The sequence below is a fragment of the Trichechus manatus genome, unplaced genomic scaffold (assembly GCF_000243295.1).
Source record: "Trichechus manatus latirostris isolate Lorelei unplaced genomic scaffold, TriManLat1.0 scaffold00094, whole genome shotgun sequence".
Taxonomy (NCBI): domain Eukaryota; kingdom Metazoa; phylum Chordata; class Mammalia; order Sirenia; family Trichechidae; genus Trichechus; species Trichechus manatus.
In genome coordinates, this window is record NW_004444030.1 from 2,880,902 (window position 1) to 2,893,154 (window position 12,253).

Consider the following 12,253-nt stretch of genomic DNA (forward strand, 5'->3'; position numbering starts at 1 on the left):
AGTATCGAATGAATACCCCAAACTCTGTCCAAATGTTAACTACTCTTTCTACCTTCATCCAGTGAAGAGGGCTCTGTAGGTGCTGAGTTGTTGGCTCACTGTTCTCTCAACACTCTTCTTAAAACATCTCATACTCTTGCATCACCATTTTTAAGTTGATAACTCTCTCAAATCTGTATCTCCAACTCAATCTTTCTACTTCACTATTTAAGTTCTAGTCATTCAAACCACTTGTTCCATCCACACTCCATGATCATTGGAATCTCTGTGACTTTATTCATGTTGTTCCTTTGCCTAGAATGTCTTTTCCACCTTCTTTCTCTTCCTTCATCCATAATGACTCACTCTTGCGTCATTTCCTTCTAGAAGCTTCTCTCAAACTTCCACTTTTTGCCAAGTGCCCCTTCCCATGCTGTATTTCCATTGTGGTTGTTGTTAGGTGTTGTCTAGTCAATTTTGACTCACAGCGACTTCATGTGACAGCGCAGAACTGCCCCATAGGGTTTTCTAGGCAGTTATCTTTACAGGAGCAGATCACCAGGTATTTCTCCCACAGAGCCACTGGGTGGGTTTAAACCACCAACCTTTCACTTAGCAGCCAAGCACTTAACTGTTGTTCCACCAGGGCTCCTCGTATTTCCATTACACCTGCACATATCTTTCTTACTAAAGGCACAATATTGTACTAAAATAATTTATGTACATTTCTGGGTTCTAGGGAAGTCCTCTTTTCCCCACCCAAGTTAGAAACTGAGAAATAAAGGAGCAAGGCAGATGGAGATACAAATATCGCCTTTATCACTGATAAAGTTAACATTGGAGAATGTGGCAGAGGTCAGTGAGCCAAGAGGGCTCTGCCCTGAGTTAGATTTACCCCATACAACCCCTGTAGGTGCGGAGTAACCATAAGCCTTCAACAATCCCCAACCACATGGGGGCCTCCCTGTCCCTAAAAATTCAGATGAAGGAGTAAGGAAGAATGTATACTTTCTTCACGGAAGCATATCTGAAAGAAAAGAAGAGAAAGAGAGAGGGACTAAGCTACTCGGGCTCTGTTCTTTCTCCAAAACCCACCCATCAGAGGAGTCAGCCCTCCTCACATGAGAAGGAGAGAAACGGGTGGGGCAAGAGGCCATGAGTGTCACCCTACTGGTGCTCAGAAGCCAGGGAAATGAAGTTTACCTCCAAATATCTCTCTCTTTTATCATACTATGAGCACCTGAAGGTAAGAACTATGTCCTATTCCACAAAGCTGGACTCAGCGAATGTTTATTGAACTTAAGTATTCCTTCAGCCCTAATCATCAAAGGCCATCTGGGATGTCAGTAACTGGAAGTAACTAGGCAGAATCAAAGTAAAGCCAAAAAACAGAATAGTATCTAGCCTAGATTAGTAATATTTTGTTTAAATGTCTGCCAAGTATAATAATAGATGAGGAGGAAATGGGGAAATGCAATCAGAAATGAAAATTATTACATTGCCATTGTAGAATTATGGGTTATACTTAAAAAATTAATACAATCTTTTGGGAGGATGTTTTTAATACATAAAGCAATGGAGTGGACATTTGTTTTGTCTACTCAGAACAGTTCCTCCTTTTGTGGAACTGTTCCTTCCCCTCTCCAACCATGTGATTTTGGTAGGAGCTGCATGACACAGTACTTTTTTACTCTCCTGGGCACAAAGAAGGACAATTGACCTTGGCCAGATCAAAGGGTCCTGGCTGATATGGGCAGGTGGCAGGAAGAAAATTCTCACTGGAATCTCCTAGTGTATCAAGGTGTCGTGTGCCCTGTAAATGGTAGGAGACCTACATATACTTTCTGATTAAAATTAAGTGTAGATGAAGGCCAACATTTCTCCAGAAAAATAAATGAATCAAAGGGTCTGGAAGAAGCAGTGACTACTTCATTTTCCTCGTCGTTCTCACTGCAACTTTAACTGGCTAATCCTGCCAGTGCATATGAGAACAACTGCTCAGGACTTGTCGATTTTGTTTTCTCCTTGTTAAACAGCCAGCAGGGAGCCCTGCTAAACCACTACCACCAGACCCCACTGCCCTTCTTCCAATTATTTCTGAGAGTCCCAGGAGATGTCTTTGTGTTAAGGAAAGGTCTACCTAGTCAGCATGTGGCCTCTCTCATTTTCTTCCTCCTCTCTCCAGGCACCCTCTGGCTTAGTCTATGGCCAATCAGAGAAGGAGGTATTCCTAATGGCTCTTTGGAGTGGGGTGTGGAAGGATGGGTGTTGCAGCTTACAGGAATGGCTCTATCAAAGCACTCTGAAGAATTTTAACAAGGTGACCACTGGCCACACACTTGCATGCCTCAGAGAGCTCAGTTCTGTCCTACCTCACAACTAGAGAGCCCAGCTCCTCTGGGTCATAGCTAAATGACGCTTGTTTCTGCCCAGTTAGAAATGTGGGAAAATGCTGTCATTGAGTGAAATGTTTATTCCTTGCTAGGTAATGATGCAGAAAATGCATTAATGTGAATTGATTCCATTTGCTTGTCTGTTTTCTTTCATCTGTTACTCAAAAAGTGGGGTAGAATAAATAGAAAATTGAAACTTTCTGAATTGTACTTTTTAGTTAAACTGACCATCGTTGGCCATGTTGCTCCTTCTGTGGAGCGTGCAAAAGCTGCATGGCATCCTGTGGCAAAGTGAAAGAGAATGTTTTGTCTCTATATTACACTCTTACAAAATTTTTAGTAAAAATAACTTTCAATTTTTCCTCACAGCCTCAGTTTTCCTGGACCCCAACATGAATTTGTGTGGTGGCTGAGCCAGGTACAAAAGAGAAGTCATAGGCACCAGGTTGAACCAATAGTCACCTACCCTCAAAAACTGAAAGCTTTGTTATTGCATATCAGGTTCGCATTTCCCTTCTCTAGCATGCCATGCATCACTAGATTTGTCTGCTCCTTGCAGTGGGCACACTTGGGTTCTCTGAAGACTCTACATAATACCTCTATAGTAAAACACCTACAGGTCTTCTATCATGGTGTTTGTGTTCCAGGTGCTCAAATACACTATATATAACACTTCATGTACATTATATATAACAGCTCTTCTAATTGAACTTTCTCTGATGATGGACATGTTTAATATCTGCCCTTTCCAATATAGTAGCATCCAGTCACATAGGCTGTTGAGCATTTGAAATGTGGTTAATGTGAGAGAAAAACTGAATTTTTAATACAATTTAATTTTAATAATTTCAATTGAAATAGCCACATGTTGCTAATGGCCACCACTGGACAGCACGTTCAACAGGGAAAAAAAAAATTTCCTTTCTGGTGACAAAGGAATTTCAAAATAAATAATGAGAAATGGGTGAAAAATACTAAGTTAATGATACTCCAGCTTTTCCTCCAAAACAAACAATCAAAAACAAAATGAACTTGTAACTCTGGGGCATCTGGAGATAAGAAATTTCTTGGAAGTACAGGCCAAGGTTTTTCTAATTTATGCACAGTTTTCAATCAAATTCATACTACATGTTTGTCTTAATTAAAAAATAATGTTTAAAATTACTTTTCAGGTAAAATTGGTACTTGAGGAAGATGCTTCCCAAGCCTCCAGCATCCCACCTGATACCCTCTAGGTACACATATTCCATCTGTGTGGGAAACATGGGATTAAATGATCCACCAGTGGTAACAGAAAGATGAAGCACAGAGGAACACAGTTTTTCTGGCCCCAACCAGCACTCCTGTTTTCTTAGCCCAGGCTCCAAAGCAAACTACCTTCTCTTTGCTGATGAAAAGGAGTAGAGGCAATTTGGGTGCTAAATCCCTTTCAGATTTGGGGAAATTTTTAAGATGTCTGCCATGGTGAGTTTTGTGACCAAAAAAAAATAAAATAAAACAAACTATTAATAAATTATGATATCATTAATAAAAGAGACTAAAAGATAAATATACAGGTAAAACCCAAGGAAGGCCATCCCAGACAGCAGTGTGAAGTAGCTCTTGTCTTCTGTACGACAAAGGACTCCTATCTGGGCACTTTCCTTCCTGCTTTTTCAGTGTCCCTTTTCATCAAGTCATCCAGGGCTGCCATGTTACTGGACATCTCTGGTTAATCTAAATGAACTTGGCTAATAATCTTTGTCCACAGTAAAGTATAATTATAAATTAGCTTCTCTCTACAGTATATACAAGAATTCTTGGGTGGTGCAAATGGTTAACATGCTTGGCTGCTAACCAAAAGTTTGGAGGTTCAAGTCCATCCACAGGTGCCTCAGAAGAAAAGATCTTGTGATCTACTTCAGACAAATTGGCCATTGAAAACCCTACGGAGCACTGTTATACTCTGACACCCGTGGAGTTTCCATAAATCAGAACAGACTCAATGGCAACTGGTTTTGGTAAATACATTTTTATAACACAAGTTTCCTGCTGAAGCAGGTGATTATATGCGTGAGTATGCTACCAAACAGGAAGTTCAGAGTGCTCTGGGAGTATAAAACAGAGGATCCAGTCTTGTCCCAAGGGTTCGAGATAGCCTCCCTGTGACTATCACATTGAAGCTGAAGCTTGAAAGATCGGAAGGATTTGGCGAGGCAAAAATGCAAAAGATAAACATTCCAGGGCAGAGTAATAATAACAGCATGTGGAAAGAACAAAAGTTAACAAAGAATGTGTGTATATGATGCACTTGAGCTGTCAGAAGCTCTGTATGGTGAGACTGCTAAGAAAAGGGAAGACTGGTGCAAGATACAACCACGCATGTAGGCAAGAAAATGCTTGATTTGGAGGATGTTCTTGTATACAGCTACTTCAGCTATTCAGGCTCGTTCTGTACCCAATTCAATATGTTTAGGGGATTATGGAGGTCCTTATTCTGGAAAAGGTCCTCATTTATTTATTAGAATCATGATCTTCTTGGCAGATAACAGACCTCTTCTCTACTCTTTTCAAGTAAGCAGTAATTCATCTCCAGAATGCCTCTTCCACACATTGCAGTTGTTGGTTTGTATGCTTTAAAAATCTGGAACAACATCAGATTGAACTGCCTTTTGAAACCACCAAGCATTCCCATTCAGATGCAGGCAATGCCAGGTAAGCATGTGTGTACTCCTGGATCAGATTGTTCCAGCAAGGTTAAATAGGAGATAGCTCTTGGACTTTGCTGGCATACTAATAAGCCAAAAAAAAAAAAAAAAAATCATCCTAGTGCTTGAAAAATGGTTCAATAAGTCCCTGTCTACAATGTTCCCCTTGGGCACCTATGAATGGGTTCTAAATGTACAAAAGGGATTCTGTTCTCCCCGGAACTGGTGTACATACAACACTCTGGAGAAAACTCTCTCTAGGTCTCTGGCGATGTGAGATGGCTAGAACACTGTCCTCTGTGATGAGGTAGGAAGCTTATGATTATCTCACATGGAAGTCAGCACCACGTGCCATGGAGAGGTGCCATGACTTGATCAAGGCTGTAAAAGTAACCCACAACAGAGCTAGACAAAGAATTCTAGCTTCCTACTTTACATACACTGCTTAAACCAGAAGGCCAATCACTGAGCGGATTGCTTAGCTTAGTAGGATTATGAGTAACTTAGATTGTTTCCAATACTTTTTAATATTTTCAACAAGTAATTATTGTCTATTCTATACAAAACAATTGCTGCACTGAAAAATATTGACTCTGGAAGTCTACACAGACCTCCTGGCTAATTTTTCATCTGGGAATGGAGTTGACCCTATCTCCACCCTCCTTTGATAACAATAATTAGTTTCACTAAGATTCTGTGAAATAGCTATTATTATTCTTATTTTACAGATAATGAAACTGAGGCTCAGAGGAGATAAATAATTTGGCCAAGGTCACATGTTAGTTAGTAGCTAGGTTAGGAGTCAAACTCATGTACATCTAGTTCCAAAGCCTGTGCTCTTACTATTAAGCTACACATCCAGATCTAGGTTCACTGTGTTCACAAGTCAGAGCTGAGTCAGCAAAGATGAAGGCCATAGCCTGGTTCCATATGTGTTTCCTATAATCCTTTCAGTGGAGCCCTGGTGTCACAGTGGTGAAGAGCTAGGCTGCTAACCAAAAGGTCAGCAGTTCATATCCACCAGTCACTCCTTGGAAACCCTATGGGGAAGTTCTACTCTGTCCTACAGGGTCATTATGAGCCCAAATAGACTCGACGGCAACTGGTTGTTTTCAGAGAAAAAGAGGAAGACCCTCAACAAGATGAACTGACACAGTGGCTGCAACAATGGGCTTAAACATAACAATGATTTTGAGGATGGCACGGAACCTGGCAATGTTCCGTTCTGTTGTACATAGGGTCGCTATGAGTCGGAATGACTCGATAGCACCTAACAACAGCAATAATCCTTTCAGCTGCAATTAACTCAATCAATAAGGAATTTTATGGACTCGAAAAACCCTAAGACCAAAAAGCGGATGGACTTTAGATACAGTTCATTTCGGGCTCTGACTTCATTTTCTATCTTTCTCTTAGCCTGGCCCTTCTCCGTGTCAAGTTTTTCCTGATGCAGGCTTTTTTCAAGGTCTTACAGCAGCTGCTAGAGCAATGTTGCCCCTTCCCATTCATCCGAATAAAAGACCTAGTTTTTAATAGCTCTCTTTTAAAAGTGAGAAAGTTTCTAACCCAGAACTTAACAGCAAGCCTCTCCAGGTATGTGTTTGGCCTAAACTGCATAGGGCTTCCCACCCTTAAGCCAATCATTGATGCTGGAATCAATACCTCAAACCACATAACTGCAACTCATGGGAGGTGTGTTGAAAATCAACCACAGTGAACCTTCTATCATATAATGGAATATTTTGCTGAAATTAAAAATGATCTTCTCCAGAAATATTAGTGTTTTGGGAATATACTTACAATAATGTTAATTTTTTTTAATGGTAGGATAAGAAAAACCATTTGTATACAATATAACCTCAATTTTTTAAAATGTGCTTATATGTGTGCACATGCACACAGAGAAAAAGGTATAGAAAGGAATGCATCAAAATATTAATAGTGCTTATCTTTAAGACAAAGAGGGATTTAGGGCAGGTTAAAAAAACACTGTATTTTCTAAGCCTTCTACAAGGAATGTGAATTGCTTGTTATATATAGGCCATCACTTTTTCCAAGCTTTCAGCAGTCATCACAGCAGCATATAGAACTGTCACTCAGTGTGAGGACATTAAATTCTTACAACAAAAGAGTCCCCCATTTCAACAAATTCTCCCTTCTCCAGCATTATATCATCCTCTACCCCTAAGCATGCTCTCCCAGTTCTTTCTGTTACAATTACCAGGTCCTGCAACCCCTTCAGTGAATAATCCTTCCTCACAACTAGCAGGACCATCATTTCCTAAAATGGAATATTCTAGAATTCATTAAAATTTTGCATACTTCAAAGTAATATTTAATGGCATAGAAATGTGTTTATGATATATTATGCAAAACAGCAAGTTTTAAAACCATATGGATAGTCTGACTATATATTTGTAAAAAGAAAATGTGGGTTTGTGTGTGCATAGAAAAAAGACAGGAAGGATATGTTAACAATGTTATCTATCTGAGTGGTAGAATTAATTGATAATTCTATCATTTTTTCTTTTCACTTACCTGTGTTGTCTAAATGTTCTATGATAAACGTGTGTTACTTTTGAAATAAGATTTAAAGTTACCCTTTATTAGCCTTTAGAAGTCCAATTTTTCATACACCCCTTAATTAAATGTTCGCTGGAGTATTCAACCCCACTTGTGATGACATGTTGGGGAGGAACAAAGGAAACTGTAGACTGGATAAGTAAATTCCTAACCGCTCATTCATGATTGTGGAGGAAGGACTGTGAAATGTTGCAAGCTTGGCCTTGATTTCCTTCTCCTTCCTGCCCTAAGACCCCACTCTCCTTGCACCAAAGACCAGGCCTCACCTTGGTTTAACAGTGACCTTTGTGCTTGCTGAGGTTGACATCAGCATGACAGCCATTCACGGCCTCTTCATCAGATTATCAGGCCTAGATTACAACATCAGGCCGTAGCCTCAGGTGCAAACTGCTTCCCTGGTGATGACAGGTTTATTGCATTTGAAGGTGAAGGTTCCATAAACTTCAATTAGGGCCAGACAGAATTCTACCAAAAAGCTTTATAATAGTTAGGCAGGAATATGAGTCATTCAAACTCAATATTATGGAAGTTGCAGTAGATATTTCTTTCTTCTGTGAATGACAAGTATAACAAAGGCCTATAAAAGAAATGACAGTAATTCTGCAAAGCTTTATTTCTCTTTGACTAGTAGAATTGGTCAGATTGTCCCCCATGGGGCTGGAGGTATATGTGTCATGCACCCTGTCTTCCAAGAGTTATAATGCTTTATATTTGCCTCTGGAGTTAGGATGTGAGTCTGGTCAAGAATTTTCCAGATAGGCAGCACATAGGGCCCAGTTAAGAGAGACTGCTTTCTGGAAAGGCAAAGAGAAGGCTCTTTCCAGACCACAAGCCTTGCCATCCTGGGGGTACAGAGTTCCATAGATCAAGGTAAGCAGCCGAGAGTACAGGCCACTGTGGTAGAGCCTCAAGCCTGCTTTCTGAGCAGTAGGTCACCAAGAATCCACACAGTGGTCAGGCCATTCCTGGTAATGCTGATAATGCTGTGAGTGTTAGGCTTTCTGCCAAGACACAAGCTTGAGAAATGGGTGGTCTGACCCCAACTAGTCTGGCTTCCTGGTTATAGCCTAGTGACCAAGAGTGGATCAGAGTGTAGTACGTGGATCATGAAAGGGTTTGTGTATAAGATGATTATAAGGGTTCTGGTCATGCTAATGTTGGAAGGAAATTAAGTTTTTCTCTGTTTCTTTTTCTTATTTGACAAACTATTAGCCATGCATTCACTTAAAGAAGTAAATAGGTAGTGCAAGAAAAGCAACATGAGGAAACCAATCAGAGCATGCAGTAACTCTTGCTTAACATCTTTGAAAAGACAGCACCTCCAAGATCCTCAAGATCCAATCATTAAACTTTATAATAGCTTACATTTGTGTATTTACATATAAATATATAAATTTATACTTAGATATAATATCTTACATTTTCCAAGTTAAAAAATAAACACCCTGAGAGGATAAATGACTGTCTGGTTAGCAGCAAGGCAAACTTGGAAGCCAGAGAGTCTTTTTTCTTAGTCCATATTCATCAGTTAGTGATGAAGATATTGTCAAACATACTGTCTTTTGAGTGAGAAACACATAATGCTTCAGAATCAAGCTTTGTGCTTAAGGGGCTACAGATATATAAATAAGATATGATCCCATCTCTCAAGTAAGGAATTAATGGATAGGGGAGAGATACACCTAGATAATCCTAATACAGGGTAGACGATGGCATCATAAAAAAGGTACAAACAGAGTTTAAAAGATATATCTGAGGTGGCCTCTGAACAATGAGTAAGATTTGGGCAGACACAGAAAGAGGAGAAAGCTATTCCAGGTGGAACAAAAAGAAGGAGCAAAAAGCAGGGGTGGGAAAGTTCAGGACGCGTTTAAGAGAATATCCACTGTGCCTGGAGGTCAGGGTGCCCTTTTTAGCCTTTTGTACCCAAACCACAAATCGACCTACAACTTCTCTTTGGAAGATCCCATAGCTAGTAGAAAAGAGCCTTAAGGTTGCTGCTGGGTTCTAATTCTGGCTCTGCTACTTCCTAGAAGGCAAGTTCATTATTCTCAATCTTAGTTTTCTCATTTGTCATGTGGGGACAGTAATACTGACCTCATAGAGTACTTTGAATATTTACTTAGTCAATCCACAAATACATATTGAGTAGTTACTGTGGGCCAGAACTGTTCTGAGCACCATGGATAATGAGGTGAATCAAACAAAGGATGGCCCTTGTCCTCCTAGAGTTCTCAATCTAGTAGGAGAATCAGATGTTAAACAAACGAGAGCTATTTATCCTTCATTTTTCAGTTTAGAAAGGCCTTTCCTGAACCCTTCTCTCTCCTTCCTCCCTGGTCTAAATTAAGTCTTCCTCCCCATATTTTTCTCTCATAGCTCTATATACTTCTACTTTAAGACACTTGTCCTCATTTTAAATTATAAGTTTATTTCAGTGAAACCAAGATGAAAAGTAGATGGAAGAAAGTTCCAAGCAGAGCATGCTCCAGTGGCATGTGTGATGTCCTTGAGATGGAAAAGAATTTGGACCTTTTGAGGAATTAAAAACTCAGTGTGGATGAAGCACAAAGGGAAGAGGAGAAGGGGAGGACCTAAGGCACAGCTGGGGTCACAGGCATAGGTGAGATCACACATGATCTCCTAGGTCAAGATAAAAAAGAAACTTTTATTTTATTCTCATTGCCATGGGAGGCCATTGATGGTTTTACAAAAGATAGTGGCATTTAAAAATCTGCAATGAAAGAGGATGCTGTGAGCATTGCAGTTTCCTCTTTAGCAGTTATTCCTCCGGCTCTGCAATGAAGGTGAGATGGGCCCATCCCCTGTCACAGATTGGTTCATGACCTAAGTAGGCACATGACACAAGTTGGTCAAATCAGAGTGAACCCCAGGAAATTCTTCAAGCATCCCCTCTCTTGTCCAAGGAGGCATGTAGCCACAGGAACTGCTGGTAGCCATCAGAAGGCAAGCCAGCGAGAGGATGAAACAAGCCTATAGAGAAGGCAGAGGTGAGGGATTAGCAGAGAAGGAGCAGCAGTCCTGCTCACATTGTAAATCCCCATTGAAGCAGGCTCCACCTTTGGGCTCACTGGGTATCTGAGGCAATAAATTCCATGTTGATTGTTGTTAGCTGGCATTGAGTCAATTCGAACTCACGGTGACTTCATGAGTGCAGAGTAGAATTGCTCCATAGAGTTTACAAGGCTGTGACTTATCTCCTGAGGTGCCTCTGGGTAAGTTCAAAGTCCAACTTTTCTCTCAGCAAAACAGGAATAGAAGGGAAATTCCTTGACACAATAGAGCATTTTTACAAAACCAACAGCTAACATCATTCTAAGTGGAGAGAGACTGAAAGCATTCCCCTTGAGCATGGGAACCAGATAAGGATGCCCTTTATCACCATTCTTATTCAACACCATGCTGGAAGTTCTACATAGAGCAATAAGGCAAGAAAAAGAAATAAAAGGCATCGAAATTGGCAAGGAAGAGGTAAAACTATCCCTATTCGCAGATGATAGGATCTTATACACAGAAAACCCCAAAGAATCCAGAAGAAAGCTACTGGAACTAATAGAAGATTTCAGCAAAGTAGCAGCATACAAGATTAACATACAAAAATCAGTTGGATTCCTCTACACCAACAAGGAGAACTTCGAAAAGGAAATCACCAAATCAATACCATTTACAATAGCCCCCAAGAAAATAAAGTACTTAGGAATAAATCTAATTAGGGACATAAAAGACCTATACAAAGAAAACTACAAAACACTACTGCAAGAAACCAAAAGAGACCTACATAAGTGGAAAAACATACCGTGCTCATGGATAGAAAGACTCAACATTGTGAAAATGTCAAGTCTACCCAAAGCGATCTACAGATACAATGTAATTCCAATTCAAATTCCAACAGCATTCTTTAACGAGATGGAGAAACAAATCACCAACTTCATACGGAAAGGGAAGGGGCCTTGGATAAGTAAAGCATTACTGAAGAAGAATAACAAAGTGGGAGGTCTCATACTATCTGATTTTAGAACCTATTATATAGCCACAGTAGTCAAAACAGCCTGGTACTGGTACAACAACAGACACATAGACCAATGGAACAGAATTGAGAACCCAGATGTAATCCATCCATCTATGAGCAGCTGGTATTTGACAAAGAGCCAAAATCAGTTAAATGGGGAAAAGACAGTCTCTTTAACAAATGGTGCTGGCAAAACTGGATGTCCATCTGTAAAAAAAAATGAAACAAGATTCATACCTCACATCATACACAAAAACTAACTCAAAATGAATCAAAGACCTAAATATAAAATCTAAACCAATAAAGATCATGGAAGAAAAAATAGGGACAATGCTAGGGGCCCTAATACATGCCATAAGTAGTATACAAACCATAACTAACAATGCACAAACACCAGAAGAGAAACTAGATAACTGGGAGCTCCTGAAAATTAAACACTTAATGCTCATCAAAAGACTTCACCAAAAGATGAAGGGTGAGACAGTACACAATACTGGGGAAACCAGCACAACTTGTACAAGGAAAGGTCATGGAAGCTCCATAGACACATCCAAACTCCCTGAGGGACTGAATTGCTGGGT